Below are 24,074 nucleotides of genomic sequence, written 5' to 3'. Positions count from 1 at the left end.
TGGCTTCTGTCTAGTTAACATCTCAAACTAACACCTCTCTCACTTTGACACCATTGGAGTTTTATCAAATCACCTTGTGTATTTAGACAATATGTGCCTGCTTCCAAAAATGCCAGTGAGGTGGCTGGCCTCAGACCATGTCCCCTCAGTGGCACAAAGTGTGAGCTGTACCTGAGAGCAGTTTGGAATTGGGTGGCAAGGCAGGAGCTGTGGTGAGGGGACTTGAACCAGACCAGCCGAAAAAACACCTTTATCTGGCAGAGCATGGAGATCTCTTTCAAATCAAGGACAAATGAATGACCAAGTGTGTCTGGTCAAAGGTCCATCTAGCTCAGCATCCCCTTGCTCACAGGGACACTAGCAGATCTTGGAGAGAACAAGCATGCCTGTGTTTCCCTTGGCATGTCCAGAAATTGTATTTCAGTGTGTTAGAGCCCTGCTTTAGTTTTGTCCCATGAATTTGCCTCATCCATTACCAGAAACATGATTTCTTGCACCTACTGAGTCATTCTGCCTAGAGAAAGCTAATGTTTTTCACGCACAGACAAAAAGACGACAGTATTTTGAATTTAGGAATCAGAAGGAACCCACCTGGTCTCCAGCAAAATGAGTGCTAGGATCCCTGGGTTGATGCCTAGGGTCCCCATCCAGCAAAACACCAAAGCTTGTGCTCTGGTGTGAGAGCAATCTAGGAGACATAATGTGTACATAGAGATAAACATGCCCTGGACTTGTCAAACCAGGGCCTACAACTCCACCTCAGTTCAAGGGTATGTCCCTATTAACATTCTCCTAATCTTCCTTTTCTGAAAACCTACGCCTGTCTGTAATTTAGAGAAGAAGCTGAATGTGTTCTGTAGGGCTGAAGAGTGAAGGGGTTGTTAAAACAATTAAAAGTACCGGGACTTGACACTTCAGAGAGTGTTTCACTGGCTTGCCCAAAAGCTGCAGAAAAACTATTAAGGTTTCCTGTGGACATTTGACCACAAAGGTGCTTCTCTTTCCTTTCCTCCACCTGCATCTGCAGTCCCTAAGCACTAGCATTTACTGAACTCTCTTTTCTTCCAAGGAAAAAAATAAAAAGAAAAAGAGGAAAAATAGTACAAAAAAATAAATCCTGCTTTTGTTCTGGATAAAACTAGGTCAGCGTTTCCCATCCTCGCTGTCAGTTTTCTGCAGTGTGTTTCGTACAAAGCATCATCATTCCAGTGAAAGGTATTTATAAAGTGAGCTTTGACAAAACAATTGTATATTTTTTGCCAGAAAGGCTTTGGCATCTGTCACTGCCAGGAAAGATTTAAGATCTAGGTAGAATTTTCATCTCTCACAATGACTTGGCCTATATTGACTAGATCTAATACATCAGATGTTTTAAAAGCCCTAGTGCAGCAATGCACTATGAATTGCAGCTGATTAGAAATTCCCCTTCTCCATGGACAATTTCCAGTAAATACATATATATATACGTAAATATATAAATGTTTTCAGGATTTATTTTCACCTGTCACCCCCACGAATGCCCAATTCTCTTTATTCAGAGGCAAGAAAATAGTACCGCATGGGAGTGGGAGCATGCCAAAACTAGAACCCCATGAGACAAGGAGGATGCCAAGAACACAGACTACTGTGGGCAGGGGGCATGACAGCGGTTTTGCTGAAAGAAATGAGAGAGCATTTTAACCAAGACTGGGGGATAAAGATGACTTTTTTTATTTCTTCATAATTTGCAACCGGCTGCTAAACCACGACCTCTTTCCCCACACATTTCAGTGTAATTACACAAGGAAAATTGAAACTTGAAATTTAAAAATAAAAATATCTGTAATTTTCTTGCCATCTCTTTCAGCCTGCACCTAATCAGGACTAGCTAAGGCTTATCCTGCACACACACAGCATTCATTGCGGGGCATTTACTCCATTGTGGTGACAAATAACCCACCAGAAAGGCAATGGCTCCACTTACCCTGCTCTTTCCTCTTTGCTAGGAATACTGTGTCTGTAGCAGGCTTGAATCCCCCTTACCTGTTAGATGAAAGAGGATTTGTAGGTATAAAATGCAGCTGGGGTAGATGTTTACCACCAGTTCTCCAGCTGGGTCATCCCTTAAAAAAAAAAAAAAAAGTCATCCACTGTAGATACATACAAGAAGAACAAAAGATTGACATCAGGCTCTGAGACAAAAGAAAAGTGGTCTAAGAGGCCTGGAGCTCACTAACATGCCTGCATCTCATTAATAAAAGCAGGGTGCAGGACTGCTCAGTGAGATGGGAAGAGCTGGAAAGCAGGGACATGTATAAGAGAGAGAAGCACAAGAGAAAGAACAGCAATAGCAAAAATAAGAGGTGGATGAAGGACCACAGGGCTGAAGTCTGCAGAAGCATCAGTAAAGGCATCACAACCTGGCCTGCACTTTCACTGATGTTTTTACTCTTGGTAAAAGTCAGAGGAGGAGACAGGATAAGACCTTAGATGGAAAGAGGGAGGAAAAGCAGGGAGAGGTTCAACACATCCCACAGATCTGAAGACAAGGCAGGAGCCGGGGCATAGATATAAACTAGTTAATCATAAAAGTCTCAGCTGAACTGTCCTAAACCAAACACACCACCAGAAAGCATTCCTGCAGCCCTGTAATAGCTCAGCATCGCTCACAAAAGCCACAGCATGTCCAGCAGAACAGCGAGGTTAGTCAGTAAATCAATATTATGTCAAATCCCAAAGTCAATCTGAGTCTGATTCATCTCGAAAACACAGCTCCCATGTCTTCAAACACAGCCAAATTCTTTACAGGAAAAAAGTGTCTGCTTCCCTGGGTGTTGTGAACAAGTAAATAAGTCTAGCAAAATCCAAACACAATTTGGCAGGATATAATACTTGTTGGAGATAATCCTACCTGCTGAAATTTCCTTTTAACCTCAGTGAAGACTCCAGTAGATGCTAAGTATAATCAGGACAGATACCAATTCTCTCCCCCTGGAAAAAAGAGTGAACAGTCTTCAAAATATTAAACTTTCATCTCAGAGCATGGCAGCAAGGGAAAAGTTCTAGAAATAGTTACTTTGTGCAATTTCCTTCTGAAAAGTAGGCTGCCTTATGATAGGTCCCCCAGTCTATGAACAACAGCATTCAGCCCAGACTTTCTGGGTAACGAAAAGCAAGGTGTTCCCATTTTTTTCCCCAGGAGTTGTCACATTGCAGGAGTTTGTCTGGTTTCTCCTGAACGCACAGTGGCTTGGGAAGGGCCACAGTGATGTTGTTGTCAGCATCTCTTGCTGATAGAAATCCCCTCACTACAACTTCTGCCCTGGGACCCAACTCGAAAATGGCTCTCAGATATTACAGGACAGGAATTACTGTTGTTGTTGTCTAAAGACACACGTCAGTGTTAGATTGCCCTCAGACCCCACGGAGAAGTTTTCTAGAAATGTCCATGACACGATACAAAGTGTTTATTCAACTTCAGTTAAAGCTCTGATCAGGTACTAATTGTTAATTTTGATACAACAGAGCATGAGTTCCCTGCTGATTAAAGGACTGATATTGTTATTATTAATCATCATTTGTAGCATGGAAGGCTCCAGTACAATTTCCGCTACAAAGGTAGGTGCTGTATACACCCTCCTGAAGAAACATCTTTGGCCCTCAAAAACTTAGAAATCTAAACAGACAGTGCAGACAAAAGAACCACCATTATCTGCCTTTTACAGATGGGGAACTGAGGCACAGAGAGATTAGGTGACTTGCCAACATCTGTGGAAGAATGGCGGATTAAACCTTGATCTCCTGAGTCCAAGTCTGGTGTTCAGTCACCGGACCAGCCTCCCCGCTCCTGCGAATGTGTTATTGCTATCAGCTGCTCAGTGGTTTTTCCTACCCGTTTCTACCTAATCCCTTTTCAAGGTAGCCCTTCAGGGACTGTTACTTATGTGGGTCAGGACTTGATGCAGCCATGCCAAAGAGGGACATGCTGCGTCTTCCTGCGGGCACCAGTGGCTCGGCTGGCAGGTGCCACTGCAGGGTGGCATCACAGGAGCAAGGACTTACAAAGTCATTTCCAGCTTTGAGGCAGAAAACCCGTCACAAAACAGCCGGGCAGTAGGGAAAGAGGAGGGCGCTCGCTGTGGCTTGTGCTGCATCTGCTGCTCCCACCTCCAAGAGAGCGTGCTCATGAGGGAAGAAGGCTTGTAAGATGGGGCTGCAAGACAAGAAGAAAAACATTGGAAGTGGTATTTTGGATTGATCCCTTGGCCTCTGTCAGTACTTATTTCTTGTGCTGCAATACCACCTGCAGGCCCAGTCCAGGGCCAGGCACTGCAGAGGCCAGGCAGCCCTACAGCCTCAGGGGGCAGGCCCCGGCCCTCAGACTCCATGGGTGCCTTTCTGATTGCTGTGGAGGGTGTGGATGATGCCATGTGTACACCATGCAATGGGTGCACCCCAAGCCACCACCTCCACATATTGCCCTACCCAGCCAAACCCTTGCAAGAAACCTCTGTGGAGAAGGACCGCATGGAAAACACCCTTCAAAATCATCTTTGGCGTGGAAAGCCGTTGGTTCTCCCCATGAACCAAGCGACGAGGCTCCTTCCCTTGCTGTGTGCGGAAGGTCAACCCTTTGTCCTCCACCAGCAAGCTGTTGCAGACCCCGGCGGGGCTGCCCCGCTCCCCCAGCCCACGCCGCCGCCCGGCCCTTGCCTCAACGCCTGTCACCCCGATTGCGGTGGGCGGGAGATCACAGGCGAGCGGCGGTATCTGCTCCGGAGACATCAGACAGCGTCGGAGCAAGGGTAATCCATTTATTTTTAGAGAAGTTTTCCACTCGGAGATCATACACACTGCAGATCACAGAAACACATGCAAGCATGAAATTTAATTTTTAAGAATTCTTTTCCTGGGGCTTCCATGTAAAGCGGCAGTGAATGGGAAAAACTATAATCATGACAAGACAATTACAGAGGGTTTTTTTGCTAAGCATGAAAGTTTGAAAAAATGTTTAGGAAAAGGGGGAGAAAAAAAATCCTGGAAAAGTAATTTTTGTCCAGTTGTCTTGTTCCACTGAAGCAGAATTAGACATCACGTCACAGAAGTGACTTTTTAAATAATAATCGGCTTTAAAGTACCCTAGGAAAAAGAAAAAAAAAACACACATATGTTTAAGTTTGAACTACTTTTCCTGGTTTGGCTCTTTTAGTGCCACAGTGTGTATGCAAATGCGGAAACTGTCTGCAACCTCCTAAATGCTGCAAAACACATGCACTTGTGCTTTTAGCATGAAAGGACTGGGAGACGTACATTAGGATTTGCGGGATTATGGTGAGAAAGCAGGAGTGATAACTTTGATGTTCTTTAAAAAAAAATGGTGAAAAGACAGAAAACCGCAAGTGGTTTTTCTCTTCTTGGCAAAGCCCCCCAGGAAAGAGCTAGCATGGAAAATGAATCCCCTCTCATCTTGCAGAGAGGCAATTCCTCCCGTTCAAGCCTAAGTTCACTGCCGTGACTGTGCGGGGAGCTCAGACGCCGCGTGTCTGAGCCGTGCTTAGCCTGTGGATAAGCGGAGGGGTTGCTTTCTACAACAGGCAGCAACAAAAACTTCTTAGGTAGCAAGTATTCCCTGCAAAATAAATACCTAGTGTACATCCCAAAACGTAGAGGAGAGCTAATTGGAAATCGGTGCAGTAGCAGTGAGAAATGCATGATCACTGCTTCAACAGTCATGTACGCAGGAATTGTAGCTGTGGGGATGGATTCTAACTTATTTCTCATTAAAGCCAGTTCTTCTTAGTATAGGTCTCTTCTGATATAGCAGCAACTGCTTGGATGCGTTCGCAGCTGCCTGATTCATAACTGCATCATCCCAGTGGCTTTAAATAAGAAATAGAGATCCTGGTGAAAAGTAGCCTACCGATTCACAGCAGAGGGAATCCAGATGACAAAAATTGCTCCGAAACTATTTATCTGTCCTTTCTGTCCTTATGCAAGAGGCAGGGCCTGCAGCACAGATCCCTTGGGAGGAAAATGGCACAAAGCAGAAAGTCTAAAAAGGTTTTTACCTCAATTCTGCGGCACTGCAGCGTCCCTTTGAGTCTTCCATCCCTGTGTCAGGCAGCGCTCAGCTGCGGTCGCGGGTGGGAACGCCACACTCAGCTCTCCCGGGTCTAGAGACAGCTCAGCAAAATGATTTGTCAAATTGTCAAAACTTACAGACATGGTAGAGGAGCAGGCTGGGGAAATTTGGATAGACTGTGCCTTCACCCTGTCCTAATCTCACCACTGGAGGCTGTAAACATGATGGGTAAAGTGACAGTCTGGCTACAAATCTGTCTGGCAGCTTCATTAGACATCTTTCGCCTGACTGATTAAACTGCATTTAAGACCCACTTTCATTTTTCAAGTCTTTTGTTTAAATTAAAAGGTCATGTTTTCAAGCGAGTGATCCGCTGCCCTCTCCAGTCTCCTGCCACAATACAGTTACATTAGTACCAGTGTTGCACAAAGCAGGGTGAATCAGAGCCACAGATACCAACAAATGTCGCAGCCAGCGGAGGTTGCAGAAAGGGGTTTTTGTCTGTTCGTTATATGCCACAGCAGGGATACAAGCTTGAAAAGTCCCCCAGCCTCAGACTTGGACTGTTTGTGCTGTGCACTGAGGGACTTTGCAAAGACTTGGTAATTTTGCAAAAGTATAAAAGCAGCCGGGCGAGCCCGGTGCATCTTGCTCCACCTTGTTTTTGCTGCTGCTTTGCCACTCAGGAACCAAAAGTGATTTTTGGTGGTTAGACAAAACAACAACAACAAAAAAAGACATGGGGTTTGGGGCCTAATGCTGCCAAGCACTGAAGGCCATCTGTTCCCACTGGCTCCCAGTGGCCGCAGGGTTGCTCTGGAGCTGGCAGGATGGGGCCCTGGCACGGTGGAGCTTGGTGGAGCAGGGCAGTGCTCCAGAGGATGTAACGCTGTGGCTTGGGAGTGCTCCTGTTCACACCTCTGTGTCTCCAGCCCGCTGCACTTCACCTGCCACCCCGTAGCTGAGTGTGCTTCTGCGCCCTCAGAAAACAGCAAGCGCACTTGTAGCAGGGAGAGACGTCCTGGCTGCATTTCTGGGTTGTGCAAACTCTGTTTCTAACTAAACTGAGCAGCAGCACTCAGGTGAGATGCAGAAATCAAGGGAATTGGGTGAAAGGACTGGGTTGCTGCCTTGGAGGAGCCCTTGCTTCCTGCTGGGGAGTTAACTGCAGCACGAAGGAGGCAGCCCCGTGCCTTGCACTAGTGTGCGCTCAACACCAAAGGGACGTAAAGATTGACAAAATTTTTACTAAAGAAGTATTTTATGGGCACATCTTATAGATGCTTATAGCTATAGATGACCATACTCAACCCACTGGCCTGGTATGTACTATTACATCCCCTAGAAGTCAATTCTGCTAACCAAGAGCATTATAAACATGACTTAGTAAACTGATTGCAATATTCATTGTGTCCTGTAATGGACATGCTTCCTTCTAAGTTATTTTTTATAAATCTCACTGAATCTTTTCAGTTCATATATGTGTGAAATGTGGGAAAAAACAAACAAACAACACTTTTTCCAAAAAAGTTTGGTTATGAAATTGTGCACAAAAATCTATTCTTGCACTAGATTTCATGGAGGATTACTTCCCTTCATTTTCAGGTACAATTAAATCCTTGATAGGTCATTGAGGTTTACATAACTTCATCAAAACCTCCCAGAAATCTATATATATTTTCTTATTGCTATGGTATTCAGTCTCTAACAGCCATGGGTACATACAAACACTGCAAATGCAGCCCTGAATGCCTGCTGCAATTTTCACTTATTACAAGAGTCAAACACAGGTTACACGTAAGATATCCATTATTACTCTAAATTGAAGCTGGCTTTTCTGACCCACCGGCAAGGAAGCTGCTGAAATCCTACAGCATAACCTTTGCTTTAGGACAACTTTTCTCTAATTGATGTGCCTAAGATTCACATGCAGGTATTGACAGCAGAAAAGACCCTTTAGCATTTAAAAGTAAATCCTTGACATTTCTATCCCTTACAGTAAGCCCAATTATCCTCCCTATGCTCTGTTCCCCAGACAGAAATCTTACATGCAGAAGAAAATCCAGAACACAGAGTAATATTTTCCTAGCTACGTAGAATGCTAGAAATAAGAGCAGTGAGTATGATCCAGCAAAAAGTACAAATATTTTGGAAATCAGCTAAGGGCTGAAGCAGTGTTCAAGGCTTTTCTGGATGGGCCTACTTCTGTAAAGCCAAAAGAAATTTTTCTGTTGAGTGTTCGTTTATAAAAATGAAATAAAATAATCTTTCTTTCCCAATACCAAAGAGAAACACTTCTGAATGACTCTGTCCTTTTCTTCACACAGGCTCTGCTTCTTTCCACAACTATTGGACTATGAATAGGCACAACCATTCCAGTAATCCGTCAGTTTGCGCTGCCAACAATTATATCAGCAACCCAGGACCTTACGTGTCATTTAATACCTACTTTCATAGAAGCAGAGATGAAAAGAACAACTACAATAAGATGCAGTTAATTATGGATATGTTTAGAAACAGTCTAATGAATAATAAACAACGTTTTATTTCCTGTGCCTATGACACAGTGGCAAATAATTAAGAATCAAAAGAATTCAAAGTATTAGGTAACAATTAGAAAAATTGTGCAAGATTTTTTTCTGCTTCAGTTTAATTGGTTCATTGTTCCCATGAACTATAAACCACGGGGTTGATAGCAGTGCTAAAGTTTACTTCTATAAAGGAAGATTAACATATTCGGGAACTTTACCCTAATCCTTGTTTTGCGTTAACTCAAGCAGATTGGATTAGTAATTCTTACCTACCACCCACTAGAAGAAAACGGGCTTCTTTTCTCAGACAACTGGCTGTATTGTACCTTCGTGTGCATTATCTGCACTGAAAGCATTCTGCAGAAAGAAATAATGTGAAGTGAAAGGGAAAAGGGTTTTACACTGCAATGGCGAGAAACAACCGCTGACGTTGCAGAGTCTGAACTCTAATGAAAGACTAGATCTGTTCTTCCCCAGTTCAAGTTCTGTTATTTCAGGCAAAAAGAATAAACCTTCCCCAAACTTCTCATTCAGGAAAATCATTAAAACAAAGGAAAGTTGATTTACTGATTCTGATGTGGAGACCTGTGGGGTGCGCTGGCAGCAGCCCAGACAAGGAGCAGAGCTTTCCCCTTCAGTCTATAGCCCAGACTCTCCTGCTCCCTCTCCCTGCTCAGAAGCTATCCCTTTACTCCAACAGGAGCAGAGCAAGATCCCAGTGAGAGATAAATGCCAGCATTGGCATGAGGGCCAGCAGAAGGACTTGATTGCATGCAGGTTTCTGTGAAGATTCGTAAGTCCCAAGCATTTTCCAGGTGCTTCAATGAGGAAAATTCCCTTCACACATATATGGACACACTTGGCCATACCCTATCTATTGTTCATCAATAAATAATGTCAGGAAACTTTATATATATATATATATATATTTCTGAATTTATATATATACATATATATATATTTCTGAATATATATATGTACATATATATATATTTCTGAATAGGCAGAATCACACTTTCTTTTCTTCACAGTATTGATGAGCAATGCCCCAAAAGAACACAACAGCTCCATGGATCACATATAGAGGACCAAACCACGTAGGGCCATGGAAGAGCCCAGCACAAGCGATGTTTTCTGTCCAACCTCCACCCAACCAGAAAATTATGCAACTTCCTCCAAATGTGGCAGCAGCACATGGAAGCAAATGCCAAGGTACAGAAAGGCAGCTCTTGGCTTTCTTGTGCTGGTTGCCTCTACACCTCAACACTCTTCTCACAACGATGAAAGAAAATTAATTGCTGTTTGGTTGGTTTCTCTCTACTTTATAATATTAAGTGATGATCAAAAATCAGGAAAGCTTTAAAAATATTCAGTTACCAGGACTACAGGAGCTAAAGAGCTAGCAAACATATGTGCCCTAACTGTTGTAACATAGTAGGTACAAGCAGTGTTGAGCTTCTTATTAAAGTACGGCAAACAACACCAGGGGAATTCATGAGCAAAGAGCAATGTCAACTAGTACCAGGAAATGAAGAAATCAGCTAGCTAAATAGTGGCCATTTTAACCTGGATTTCTAATTGGAACTCATTACTTATCAATGAATCCCACTTAACTACCCCTGCTAGTTAGCAGAGAGGGCTGTTAATTAGCTCTGTACCTGGGAATGAAGGCCAGCACCTTGAAAAAACTCCATCTAGTTCCTCCCCTTTCCAGCCCAGTACAGCTGCAACAGCAGCAATGGACAAATAACAGCAAATAACAACAGCAATGGACACGAGTTTGAGACCAAACACCTCATGACTCCATAGACAAGAAATTTCTTAAAAGTTAATTTATTGTCCTGAGAGAGGTGGGAGCTGTGTGCCTGTCTCTGCCACATCTCCTGTGAGCCCCAAGCCCTGGTGCATTTCCATTCACCAGCCCAGCTGCCTGCTGCCCATTTCTCCCTCCATCACCCTTCAGCTGAGTATGGAAAATACAAATTTTGGGGTGCAGTGGACATATAGTGCATCCCACGGCAGAATCCTGACCTTGTATAGACCCCCTCAGTACACATTTAAAGCTTGTTAACTTATTGTTGAAGCTGTAGGGAATTACCTCCCAGTATCAGAGGAACAACAAGAAAATCTCGGGGTGTCCCAAGGGTCCTGCAGAACTTGAAAGAAGCCTGTGTGTTTCTCAGGGGGAATTTTGGGGTTTTCAGAAACACACGGGACCTACTGTTAAGCTTTGCATTGCTATCACTCAGTACCTTTTTCCTCCTGGGAAAACTGTTGATTCTGCCATATCAATAAAAGGAAAATGAGGAGTGGATCAATAAATTACTCAGACACTTTGCATTATCCGTTACAAGAGCTGCCAGTACAAATTTTCCACCTTCTCCCTCTTTCATGCTTTTCTACCAAGCTGTGCAAAACACACTGTGTATCGCTTACTGTTTGGGATTTTATTAAGAAAAAAATAAATAGAACCTCCAAGTACTAATTTCAAACTGTTGTAGTGAACTCTCCCTTTTTTTTTATTACATAATAGAGTCTTTTGTCCTCAGTTTTCCATCTGTTTGCTAAGCATTTTTCACTTGAAGACTCAATTAGGACAAAAAACCCCACACAATCATTCAATTCAAAAATTAATTTGGAGATCAAGGGACTGACTTAGGCCTATACCAGTGACTGAAAGCGATTCAGGCTTTGTCACATGATCCAAGAGAACTGAGCAACAACAGTTTAGCTGCTTTAATCCTGCTTAATTTGAGTGCAAAGAAATTCACATGTGCTACTAAGAACATTTTGCGAGTACACTGTGTCCATTTTTCTGGGTCCCCACGTCCAAAGACTTTGTTTCATTGAGAGCTCATGACATCCTTGATTAATAACCCCTGTGCAGACCACTGAAACACACACTATTTTGCAGAGATCGGGAGCGACCTGCTCTGAAAATGTCCTGCTGGGGAAGAGGTGCTTTCAGATAACGCATTTTACAAGCAGGACTGGCAGCAGCAGCAGCAGCCGCAGCAGCACCTTTAGGGGTTGTGCCAGTGAATTAGGCCTTGCTGTGCCAGGCACAGCACATAACAGAGATGCCATCATATTTAAAGAACTAATACAGCCATGTCACAGGAGGTCTTAGCAATATATAGCACGACTTTTACAACTTGTGCATGCTTTGCATGGAACATAGGGTCAGTAACAGTGAAAGGCTACCCCCACCTGCTCTTGCCATCTGGCACAAGTGTGTGATCTCGGGGCCATGCAATGAGGTAGCAGCCCACCTGAAGCTTGGCTTCAGCCTATTTCAATGGGGATGGCCAAGCAAATTTTCATTAAAATGAGGAAAACTTGTGAAAATCCCATTCAGCAACCACACACATGCACGCGTACCCTTTCCCTCTCTAATGCTTTGTGCATTTGTTGTTTTTGGAAGAACTTAATTAAAGTCAGTGGTGAAATTTACAAGAAAAAAAAATGTAATCCTTTACAGTAAATGTGCTGTGATTGTTCTGGGTTCACCCTGCCTCTCCCCCTTGGCTGGTCTCATGGTGAGACAACATAATCTAAGAGATCAAAAAGCTGAAACCGGCGGCGCTTGCTTTTCATCCTCCCTCTGACAAAGCAAATGGCAGTGGAGAGGACTTGAACTGCTTGATCCAAGAAAAGGGCTGCGCCTATCCCGCATCCAGCAGCTCCCCCAGTTCAGTAGCTGGGTGCCCACTTCGCATAACTCCTGTCCTGTGGGAAACCTCTCTACACAGGGGAATGGATGCAGCAGCCAGCCTGTGCAAAGGTCCTGGTTTTGCCCTCTGCCTACAAGAGAAGTCCAGTATGAAGGTGAGACGTCATTTCTCCCTTCAATCCCTAGGTGCCTGGTGAGGAGTCCCTGGGAGTGTCATGGAGTAGGTGGAAGCCGCCCTGGAAAGGACAAAACCATCACCCTTCAGCTGAAAACAGCTTGCTGGGACAAGGGGATGAAAACACATTGTAAAAGCCAAAGAAAATGTTTGGGCAGCAGCCCTGGGCAGTGTGGGACACAACAGCTCTGTGCTCCAGGGCACAGGTTGCTTCCTTCCCCCTGCCCTGCTGGGACCTGGACTCGCCAAACCCTTATTTCTAAGCCTGCAACTTGTCTGGCTCTGCAGGCCCCTGATTTTCATGAAAAGTGCAGGTGCGGATGGAGTCCCACCTCCAGGTGCTTCACAGTGAGCATTGCAGGCAGATTTAGCACAGAGAAGTCTCAAGGGTCTCTTTGTCCTCAACTTTACCTTAATTTACAGCCACATCAAGATCTGCGATTAGCTGACATTTTAGGAATTGTCCAAACCAAGCCAATTGTAGGAATCCGTTCATTTAGCTTACAACCCCCCAAAATGCTGGAAGGTCAATTACAAAAACAACCAAAGCCACGATGACAACAACCCTGCAGCTCCATGAGAGAAGGCAGCCGCACAGAAAGGTCCGTGTAGGAGAACCCAACCAATTCAGCATCAAAGGGAGAAACAATAACGAGCAAGGCTTGCCCTCCCCTTCCCCACGCGGCGCATTTTATCTAGTCAGAGTGGCGGTGCTGGCGAGGCGCCAGGGATCTGGCTGATAGATCCAAGCGGCGCTGATGAAGAAACGCAACCAAAGTAATTAATGACGGGGGAGGACTGACTCCTGGTGCTCACGGCGGAGCTGGGATCTGACTCGTTCTTTGCAACAGTTAACCCCAGAAAGAGTCAATTAGAGCAGGACTTCCCAACCTTTTGCAACAGACGCTCTCACTTCCAATTAAAATGGCTCTCCAGGAACCCTGAGCAGCAAGTTTTAGTGAGCAGGCTGTACAGAGCACCAGGCTTCTTGTGCCTTTGTAGTTTCTGACTCTCTTTCTCAGGCATGCCAGTTTTTAATTTGCAAAAACATTGTCTGGATTTCACCCAGGATTTCAGATGGTTTTCAGAGCTCTCTATGCTCTGTTCAATATTCTGGACAAGGTTCAGGTTAGCAATAGTCCCATACTAACAGCGGCACTTGCTCTGAATTTCAGGACAGCACTTGGTCCTCCCTCTGTTTGGGTCAATACTATAGATAAGGCCCATGTTTGCCAATGCTGGATCAATATTCTGCATCACTGTGTGGCTGTATTTGCTCAGTTCTCTCTTCTGGACAGGTACAGGTTTGTTCATGATCAAATCATAATGCAGGGTGGGTCTCAAGGCCATGAAGCTGATTTCAGCCTCCTTGATTCACTATCATTTTGGTTCAGTTTGGTATTCTGGCTATATTCAGTAATGCTTCTATTCTGTTTCCCTCAATATAGAGCAAAAGTGCAAGCTGGCAAATGTAGGTTGAAAAGCAGAGATGATTTTATCTTTTCTCTTTTACATTCTTTATGACAAAATAATAATATATGAAAGAATTGCAAAGGAATCTGAGTCTTTTTAGTTTTTCAGTCTGTTGTTGTTTCTTGGAGGAAATCTGCTTGTTACTGAGAAAACCTGAATCTCCTAGAAGGTCCTAAACACTCAGGAGGCTCTGACTCTGCCTGGTTAGCCCTGCTGGCTCTACTGGTGGGCAAACATGGATTTAACCTTTGTTTTCTTTTTCCTTCCCCTTGAACTTCCAGACTGTTCATTTCCACTGCAGGTTGACCCTCTTGGGTCAACAAGGCCTGGCTTTAGGGGCAATACGTGGATTTCACCTTGAGATGATACTGAAACCAGGCAGAAGTTAAAGTAAAGGCTGGTTTATTACACATTGTGATTTTGCTTTTCTTCAAGCTCCTATTGCCACTTGTGGCAGAAGTCTGCAGGCAGCTTCCACATGGGCAGAAGTTCCACTGGCTTCCAAGGAGTCTCTGTACTTCTTTCTACATGAGGGGGACTTGGTTTTATTTAGTTTTAAATTACATATCACATAGATAGACTGCAGTGTGCTGAGCATCACCTTTGAGAGATGAGATATTAAGCTTTATATTCCATTTTGGTGCAGATATAACCACCCTAAAAAAATTCAAATTGCTGAATACTTATCCTATTGCTGGAGACTCACAAATTTAGTGTCCTTCCCTGTTTTCAACACACAAAACCAAGGTTTGTTTCCATGGTATTTGGCCATGTGTGCTGATCTTCATCTCAACTGGAGAAGACATTTTCTAGCCCAGAGGGCAGAGGCTCTCTTTCATATTGTCAAAAGTAGCAAGTTCAAATCCTGTGGAGAGGGGTCACTTTTTTATAATAAACTCTTCATATCCTTTATTATCTCCTTGTTAAATGGTTTGGTACATTAATTATCATTATCATCCAATATATTGCGCATTGAATGAAAATATTTCAACAATGTTTTTACTGAAGATGCAAAATTGTATACCATTTTATGAGTAATTTTCATGAAATTTTGCATGCATCCAAATCTTGTGAAGAAGGCAACACACTTTGTTTGAACTTTATAGCCTTCTCATTCCATTTTCATTAATAATTTTTCCCTTAGTTCTCAATAGGTTTCTCTTGCATTGAGGGAACAATATCAGAGCCCTCCTGTAGCTTATTTAATATCTGTAAATTTCCATGGCTGATAAGCGTCAACTGTGCGGAGGAATAGAGAAGTAAAATAGTGAATGTGGGAGAAAAAAAAAAAAAAAGAAAAAAAAAAGGTAAATTAAAGGGGAGACTGCAAGATGCTATGAAGTGATAATCGTAGCAAAAAGTTTGGCTTCCCCAGGTAAAGCTACTAGCAGAAGAACAGCGATTATTATTTGTCCTTTAAAATAAAATCAAAGTTTTAAATTTGTTCATCTCAAAAATCATTCATAGACAGAAAACTCTTTCTTGTGGAGTTTTTCGCTGGCTGCTGTTCTGAGCTGTGCTCACATGCACCCTCTGCTTGTAAGAGGCACTGGCAAGGACACCAAGTCTCCTAGCCCAGCAAACCAGTTTCTACCAAATCTTTCACTTTCCCAAAGATTTGACCCATACTCATAGCTCTGCTCCTCCCCTGTAGCAACCACCTTCCAAATCAGGATCCAAAACCCCTTGTGCTTGTCAATTCTCCTACCACATGCTCCATGCCTGCTATAAAATGTCTGTGCACTCCCTCTCTGAGCTGGAAGGAATCACTCCCCCTCCATCTTCCTCATCTCACTGGGCCAGAAATCCAGTCCCTATCCACTATGTTCCTGGCCCTCTGTCCTCAACCCCATGCCACTTCTTTGTAGGGGTCAAGTGACTGCTAGAAGACACCCAACCCAAATATTCATCTCAACCCTCCTTGCAGCAGAGAGAAGCAGGCACTTTCCTTATGTACATTTCTGCAACACCTAAAATAGGACGTACTGTATTAAATGAGCCATAATGGCAACTGAATGTTCATTTGCTTATCATTTAAAAAGCATTTTCAAAGGCAGCCAAGGTGTAGAAAGTCAGGAATGTGTTAAATTGTAGAATCCCAGAATCATTAGGGTTGGAAAAAGACCTCCAGGATCATCTAGTCCAACCACCCCCCTACCATCAATGTCACCCACTAAACCATGTCTAAGCACCAGGTCCAACCTTTACTTGAACACCCGTCTAAGAATATGGGAAATAACTCATCTCGCATGCAACGCCTTCAAATGTGGAAGTGCACTGCCCACCCTGCTCTCCTCACCACGTACTGGAGTGGCCCCAGTAGTAGAGGACACCTGGGATGAGTCCAGTGGTCAAATTCAGAGCTGAACAATGGCCCATGCTGCCCTTAGGTAAAAAAAAAAAACAGCTGATGAGGATGCAAGTCATGTAAACTCCATGTATTGCTGCTGTAAAAGCAGCAACTGAGATACTGAGATAGAGGACAGTACGTTGTGGGTCTTTTAGCAAAGGCAAGTCCCTCATGGAACAAGCACAGACCTTGTTGCATGTAAATCATTGCTCCATGGAGGACTGTATCTGGTCTGTAGAGAAATGCAAGCAGAAGCAGGATGGAGGGAGTAATTCTGCTCTCACTGGACCGGTCAGGTCAGCTCCTACACAGACAGGACTGGAGACTAACACCGGAGCACCGGAAAGACAGGACCTGCAGGAGAAAATAAATTTCCAAGGAGCCACAGGATGAATCATGGGGCCGGTCACCAACTCTTATCAATAAGCAAATTCTTTTCCGATCCTGCAAATACGCAAAGCCCTGGCACCCGCGGACCTCACATCTCTAATTAAAAATGGCCGTGAATACTTCAATAAACGACGCAATCCATCATGCTCAGGACATAATAAAGGAATACAGAGTGGAAAAGAAGCTTTGCCCCTGTCCTATGTGCCATACTGTATGTGCTTCACCGCAGGGAAGCATGTGCTAATTTCTTACCTCTCTGCTGACTGCACTGTCCTTTTGCATAGTTGCTGCTAAACTGCATGAAAGGTATTTCTAATCTCGTGACGGTGACTGAAAAGGGTTGAAGGACACAAATTAAGTCTCATAGCAATAGAGCAGCCCAAGAATGGAAGGTCAGCCAGTTGACTCTTCCCAGAATCCCCTGAACAATGCAATTATTCATGAAGGAAATTTCAAATTATTTTCATTAGACTTCTGTTTTACCAATCTAACCAAAGTGATTAATTAGGGATTAAAATATTTACTCTGCACATGCTGCCTTGGCACGGCACTAGAATATTTAAGCATTGTGCTAAAAGGGTCAGCTGTCTCCAGTACTGTTTGGAATTCATTCTCTATTTTCTGTGTAAAAGGGCATTGACACTCATGTCTATACGACACTTAGGATCCCATTAGGGACAAGGAGAGAGAAATGTGTCTCTTGCTGCCCTTGTAGCTGCCCCAAGCTCCCTTGCTTCCTTACTAGGGCTACCTCAGCTGAGAGTGGACAAGAGCAGCAGCAATGATTGCAGCGCTGTCCTGCAGCAGATTCAAGGTTCAGCACCTACTCCACAGAGCCAGAAAGGAGGGAAATGCTCGTGAGAACCTGGAAGGACCAGATGGAAGACAGTGCTGGGCAGGAAGGCAGAAGAGCTGGACTCAAATCTTAGACCAGTTATGGATATTCTGCATGACCCCAGCAAGTTTCTTGTTCTAACATTTTTCTCGATTTCTTAGTTTTAATTTGGGTCTCTCCAGTTACAAGGTGAGCTTTTGTCATGGTCGGTAAAGATGAGTGTGGCCTGCCAGGGAGCCAAATACTCCTCCGATGAGGTTACCAGGATGTGGCCCAGGGGAAAGTGACACCATTGCATACTTCAGCGTGTTCATCTCACAAACGTTTGTGGGCTTTAATTTAGCATTGACACACAGTTAACACACAACTAGGACCTAATGAAGGCTGGAGTGGAAGCTCACATTAGATTTAGGAACCCCAGCCCTCTAAAAATAGAAACATGGACTTTGCTGAAGTAGCAAATGCTTTCACTGGAGTTGAAGCTTAGATACAGGATCACTTTGCATCCCTCTGCGAGATAGTTAGATGGAAGTGCCTTGCTTCCTGTACTCCCTTTCCACAGCTGCAACCAGCAACCCCGGATCAGGGCATGGGGCAAATGCCAATTCACACAGACCTTTGAAGGCTCCTGAAATGAATTTGCAATTCATCCCTCACTCTGGCCCTATTTGTCTATCTGAATCCAAAGCAATGGGATATGTAACGACCCTCACAAAGGGTGAAAGTGGAATACTGTGCAGGTAGTGGTGCATCAGGCCAGGGCGGCTCAGCCAGTTGCACAGGGATGGCTGCATTTGCTTCAGCACGGAGGATTCAAATGGCTTTGCTGGCACGGCTGTCCGACACTTCTCAAGCAAGTGCATGTCTCTGCAGGATAGTTAAAATGCACGGTACCTCAGAGCTGGCGAGTGCTGCCACTGCAACCTCACCGAGATGAAAAAAGATGTATAACAGGATTTGCATTCCTTTCCAGGCTGACTGCTGCAAGCAAACATTTCAGCACTTATTTGTTACCAATATTATTAGAAGTCTCAACCCATTTCCTGGCTGGGGCATGTTTCCTCGAGGGGACTGAAGTCACCTGTCACTTTCTTTCTCATGTTACTTAATCGTTTTAGTCCAAGCAATAAGCTGCCAATCATATTTAATATTTAGGCACCTTGAATGCATTGCTACTGATTAAATAGACTGCTATTTCAGTAAACAACTGATGAGAGAATACTTACAGCTTCATTATAATTATTCCACCAGATATTAGAGCATTATTCATATGTAAGTCCAAAGAATATGTAGGTCTTCTCCTATTTGTTTCACAGACAACATTTTAATTGCTGCTATATTAGCAGAGATATCAGTACTAATTGGGTAATACCCCTCCAAAGATTTTTCTTATAGCAACCTCTTTTGCTTGTATGGTTTTAATGTGTCTCTGATTTTTAGGATCTTTGTTGGTTTCCCACAAAGAAACACACTCTTATGAGCTTATCATTCCTGCACCTATACACATTTATTTTTGGCCAGGTTTGTTTGCAATAAAGTGAAAATAAGCAGCCCCTACAAGAGGTAAGAAGAGGAAGATATGACCAGGTCTGTACCACAGTTCGTGGCAGAGGCAAGAAGAAGAACTCAGGTCTTCTGAGATACTCCATGGCCTTATCCACAATATGTCTATTACTCTGAGCAACATACTCCTGGGGGCTTGGAGACTCCTTTTGAAACAAACTTGAGAAGATTATTGAGAAAAGTAAACTTAGTGTTAGTAGACTTAAAACCAGGGGGGCTGCTTTCAGCAGAAAGTATCTTAGAGGGTCCACAGTTTGGGAAGGTTTGAAAATCACTTCTGCAGAACCAGACTGAAGTTGGGCAGCAGGTTTTGACAAATTAAGTGTCTAATAATGGTCTTTGCGCACTAAAGGGAAATTTATTGGGTGGGTTTGGCCAGAAAAGGAATGGGGAAGGAGAAATTTCAGAAAAGTAAAGATGTTCTCTGTCACCGTCATCTAGGCAGGATCTTCAGGCTTTCCTTCTTGAAGGAGGGTTTTGTTCAGAAACTCAGCTAGGATGGTTTTTCAAAGGAACAGATAATACCTGTGTTTGTTTCGCTTCAGTGAGAGAAAATGAGAAATTGTTAATTCAGGTTGACCCAAACATTTCTCCTTGTTTCTTCCCACCCACTCACCTCCTCTCCTTCCTCCCTCACGGTTTTTCAGTTTGACCACTGAACTGAAAAATTAATTATTCTTACAGCTCTATTAAAGGATGACTTATGCCAGACTGCTTACAGACAGTCTAGCTGATGTATATTAAATATCTTTATTTTTCCCTTTCTTTTAACATCTATCCCTTCTTTTAATATTTTTTGTCAACAGAATCCTTTCAAAATGCTCAAGTGCTCATACAGTGCCATGGATTGTGCATTAAGCAAATATGTGCTATAAAAAAAAAAAAAAGGAGTCTTAGAAACACCAGTAATAATGTTGATGAAGTTGAACTGGAAATGCAAAATTGCCTCATCACTTCACAGTCAGAATTTTGTGTTACACACCAGATCCTCAGGCACATGCGGTTTCCGCTGTGCAAAGTGATGATTCTCTGCATAGGAAAGGTACCTGAAATGGAAAAACCTGACCTTCATTCAACTGCTTAAGAGGAGTGTTTATATTGCCCTCTATTTTTTCTGCTGCCTTCCACTTGTGTCTCCTCGCAGCAGTGCAGAGTGCTGGCATGCTCCACCAAATAACAGCAGAAGGGATCCAGGGTCACCTCCCTGCAGGCAGCAAGAGCCCACCTTCCTGCACAAAGCTATGCCATGCCAGAATTTGGGTTGTTTCCATTTCCAAGTAATAGCAAAAGGTGAGCAAAGGAGAGCACAAAAGCATAGGTCTCACAGGAGAAATTTCTGAGCACAAGCAACAACATGGTGGGAAGAAATGTATGTCTGGGTGAAAGTAGGATAATATCCAGCAGCTGAGGTAAAAACAGCAGCTTCTTTCTTTAGTAGCTCAGTCAGATCCTCCTGATTTCTCAGGAACATTCACTAAGCTTACTTTCTTCTTGTGTAAATTATTCAGCCTAGGTGAGAACACATGGCTTGAGAAACAGAATGGGGCAATAAACAGAACTACTCTTCAACTAGTGCTACCTACAGCTTGGTCTTCATTTGTCTCTCTCCTTCCTCACAAGGAGTTCTCTGCTTTGGTCACTCTCTGCTAGGGTCAGTTAAACTCATTTCCCCAGCAGCACAACTTGAAAAATAGAGAAAAGGGAGAATTTTAGCCTGGGCAAGCAACCCTAGCCGCTTCCACATGGACAGGCTGTCAAGCCTGCACTCTTCCTTTCCTACCACCCTGCTGTCGGGGTCCAGCCCATGGTCTCAGGCCACGAAGCCATGGATGGCTTTGTCCATATCTACATTAGAGACGTGTCCAGCTAGGAACGAGCACGGCTGCGGGGCTCACTGTGTGTTGTAAAACCAAAGATGAAACAGCTGGGAGTAGACCTGAGGTGTTCTTGGTCTATGGGATCCAAGCAGGGAGAGCACTTCCAGGAGAGATGTAAATGTAGGGTCCAGCTGCATTTACATCCCAGCAGAGGACATTTGACATACTTAGAAGAACCTATGGAGAGCAACCACAGGCAAAGTCTTGCATTGCTGCAGGAGATAGAAATGTTCACAGATCTAGCTATTCCTCCTTGTTTAACTCAGCCACAGTAACACTGGTTCAAAACACAGACAACCAACAGATCACATAAGATACATTATTGTACAGCCTATTACATCACCTTAAGCAATATTTTAGGTTGTAGAATATACTCATTATTCTTAAACTGGACTAAAAGGCCTTAATTTTTCCTCTTTTTTTTTCTTTTTTTCTTTTTCTTTTTCTTTTTTTTTTTTCCAAATAGCTATATGGAGACATTCACTTTCCAGCCCAGCTAAGACAGCAGGCAGGAACAAACATTAAAATGCTCAGAACATCTTAAAGAACAGAGCTAGGGATTTTTATTGTTGTTTTATAACTTTGCCTTAATCAACTTTTTATCCATTGGCTCCCTTGCAAGTTCCAACCAATATAATTAGCACTATCTAAATTAGTTATCACTCAAAATTACTTCCTTCTTCGAAAAAAGTTTTATTTTAAAATTATAGGTGTTGCCATAGGCTATGCCAGAACTATATGCATGGGCACATTTTAAGTAGATAATATTTTTAATCCTAATTAAAAAAATATTCCTCCCCTCCATAAAACGTTAAGATTTGTGAATGACCTTATTTTCGACAGACACATGGTAACAATCAACTGATTTTCATTCATATACGTACTCTGCACCTTCCACAAAAATATTATATTGTTCAGCTAAGCTCTTATATAAACTGAATGCACATTTTCATTGTCAGGTTTATTCTCGTTTCATTGCACACTTGATATAGAGCAGAGGAGCTAACATTTCCAAAGGGTGCCTATTTCAGAACCTGTTATTTACACACTGCCATCAGTAGCAAGACTGTGTTTTCAGTAGGTGCCAAACACCATCAATTTCTATTGATTTCAGCGGGAAGAGCAAGTGTTCAGTACATCTGATAAAACATTGGGTAGTTCGCAGCAGCGTGAGCTGAGAGTGGGGAAGCAGAGACCCTGAATTGCCTGGCTGTGGCTCTTTACCCAGGATTGACTCAGGGTGGCTAGTGGCTCCAGCCAAGCTATTTCAAAGGGACCAAACTGAGAGGTCAAATAGAAGTCCACAAGCTTGTTAGGTGGCTTTGGAAATGTTGTTGTCCCTGGTGGAAAGCTTTAGGCACCCGATTTTGGAAATACTGGCTGGACGTATCATGCATCCTCTCGCTGCTCAAGCCATTGGGAGGCATGCGAGATCAGCACTACTGCAAGAGAGCTGTTTGTGGATCTGCTCTGAGCAGCTTACAGGGATAGGATTTAGTTGTTGATCTGTTATCGTAAATCAATGTGAAAGCAGCCAGCTACTCCTTCGGAGCCCCAGATCCAAATCTTAACATAGCTGACAGACATGAGCCATGTGCGGTGCCCCTGAACCCCAAGGGAAGGAGTTGTTCAGGGAACAGTTAACAGGCTGAGGACAACAGAGGCTCTTTAGAGGTCCCATTTCTCTGTGGCAGGATCTGCTGGTGACTGGGGGATGTTCGCCTCAGCATTCCCTGTTGGGTGTCTTCCTCTTAGAGCTGGATTTGAGCACACCCAGCAGCCTGCACAAAATCTGTTATTTATCGCTTGTCTAGGGAAAGAAACATAGGATGGGGGAGCTGGAGAATGGGCTGAACTCCAAGTAGCGACTCCTTCAAACACAGGAGAAGAACAGGATGAAGCAGAGGATGGAGGGCAGTGGAGGAGACCTAACAAAGGCAGTCTGTGGGCACATGGCTGTAAGGTTAGCTGCACTGCCTCACCTCGGGAAGCAATAGCCTTACTAAAAGGCCACTTTGATTCTCACATCCCGATACCCTGTAATGCTATACCACAGTGCACAGCACCTGAATCAGCTTTCTCATTCTCTCTCTTCCCACGTTCATCACAAGCTGCAGCACAAACTGCCCCTTCCATGTGCCCACCCGTCGGTCCTGCTCCCTCTCTCTCTCCCAGTTTTATGCCATAGGAGAAAGTGGGGTAGAGAGTGGGGGGGAAGGTGCAGTGGGAATCAAAGCATCCTTATCATTTACACGTATCATTTGAAATTTGGTAACGAGAAATCTGAATAATTTCCTACAACCTGAGGGCAGTGCTATCTTTCATCCTGACTTGTTCTGCTATTTACAAAAAACTGCATAATTACCAGAGCAAATGCCACGTCACAGCCTGCACCTGCTTTGAGTAAGATAGAGAACATGTTTCTGAAAGTAATAATTAAATAAACCTGTCCATCAATCAACCTCATGTAGTTTTGTAGCTTGTGTGCTTTAAAAGGAGCAAAACAATGCATTTGTGCAATGAGCCTTTTCTCCACATTTCTAATGGCAATTATTGCACATAAACTAGCTTCTGTAAGAAGTGCGAAGCAGATGGATGTGGTCTCAAAAAAAAAAAAAAAACAAACAACAACAACAAAAACACAGGCAAATACACCCACTGGAAAATCAAAAAGATAAAAATGCAAAGTCACTGCGTGTGTAGTTGTCTGTGTGCTATGAAATGGTTCTTTTTAGCCTCTGCATCTGAATATTCCCAACAGAAATGTTATTATAAAAGACAACAGGTTGTTCCAGCGGAACTGATCAGAAAGCGTGATTGCATTTTCAGGCTTGGTCCCATGATGTGACTGACAATCCTGAGCAAAAGAATTATTTTTAACCAGCAGCTACCTCTTGAATGGAAGAGCCATCCAGGAAGAAATGAAGGTGCTTGAAATCCTGGTAAGCAGTGAGAGGGTAGGGATGTGAGGAGAGGATTGACTGCAGGGAAGCATCTTCTCTTCCACCCTTTATTTCTGCTTTGAGCTATGGAGATAATGCTGTCGCCAGACTTGAAAAGCCTGATGTCCCTTCCATACTGCATTCAGGGACAGGATTCAGGCTCTCTCTCGGGCTGTAGTAGTATCATGATGCAAAAATTCACCT

At 43.6% G+C, this 24,074-nt stretch overlaps 1 long non-coding RNA gene across 1 annotated transcript; it reads right to left on the bottom strand.

Moving 5' to 3' along the window:
- Positions 1-223: 223 nt before the first annotated feature.
- LOC308195289 lies at positions 224-5,561 on the bottom strand. The gene is made up of 4 exons (XR_013951398.1): positions 4,042-5,561; positions 2,891-2,970; positions 2,023-2,102; positions 224-688 (listed from the first exon to the last, which is right to left on the bottom strand). It is a non-coding gene; the product is annotated as an uncharacterized lncRNA (long non-coding RNA).
- Positions 5,562-24,074: the final 18,513 nt, after the last annotated feature.

This window comes from Anser brachyrhynchus (genome assembly GCF_964034855.1).
Source record: "Anser brachyrhynchus genome assembly, chromosome: 5".
Taxonomy (NCBI): Eukaryota; Metazoa; Chordata; class Aves; order Anseriformes; family Anatidae; genus Anser; species Anser brachyrhynchus.
This window is presented reverse-complemented; position numbering and strand designations above follow the sequence as displayed.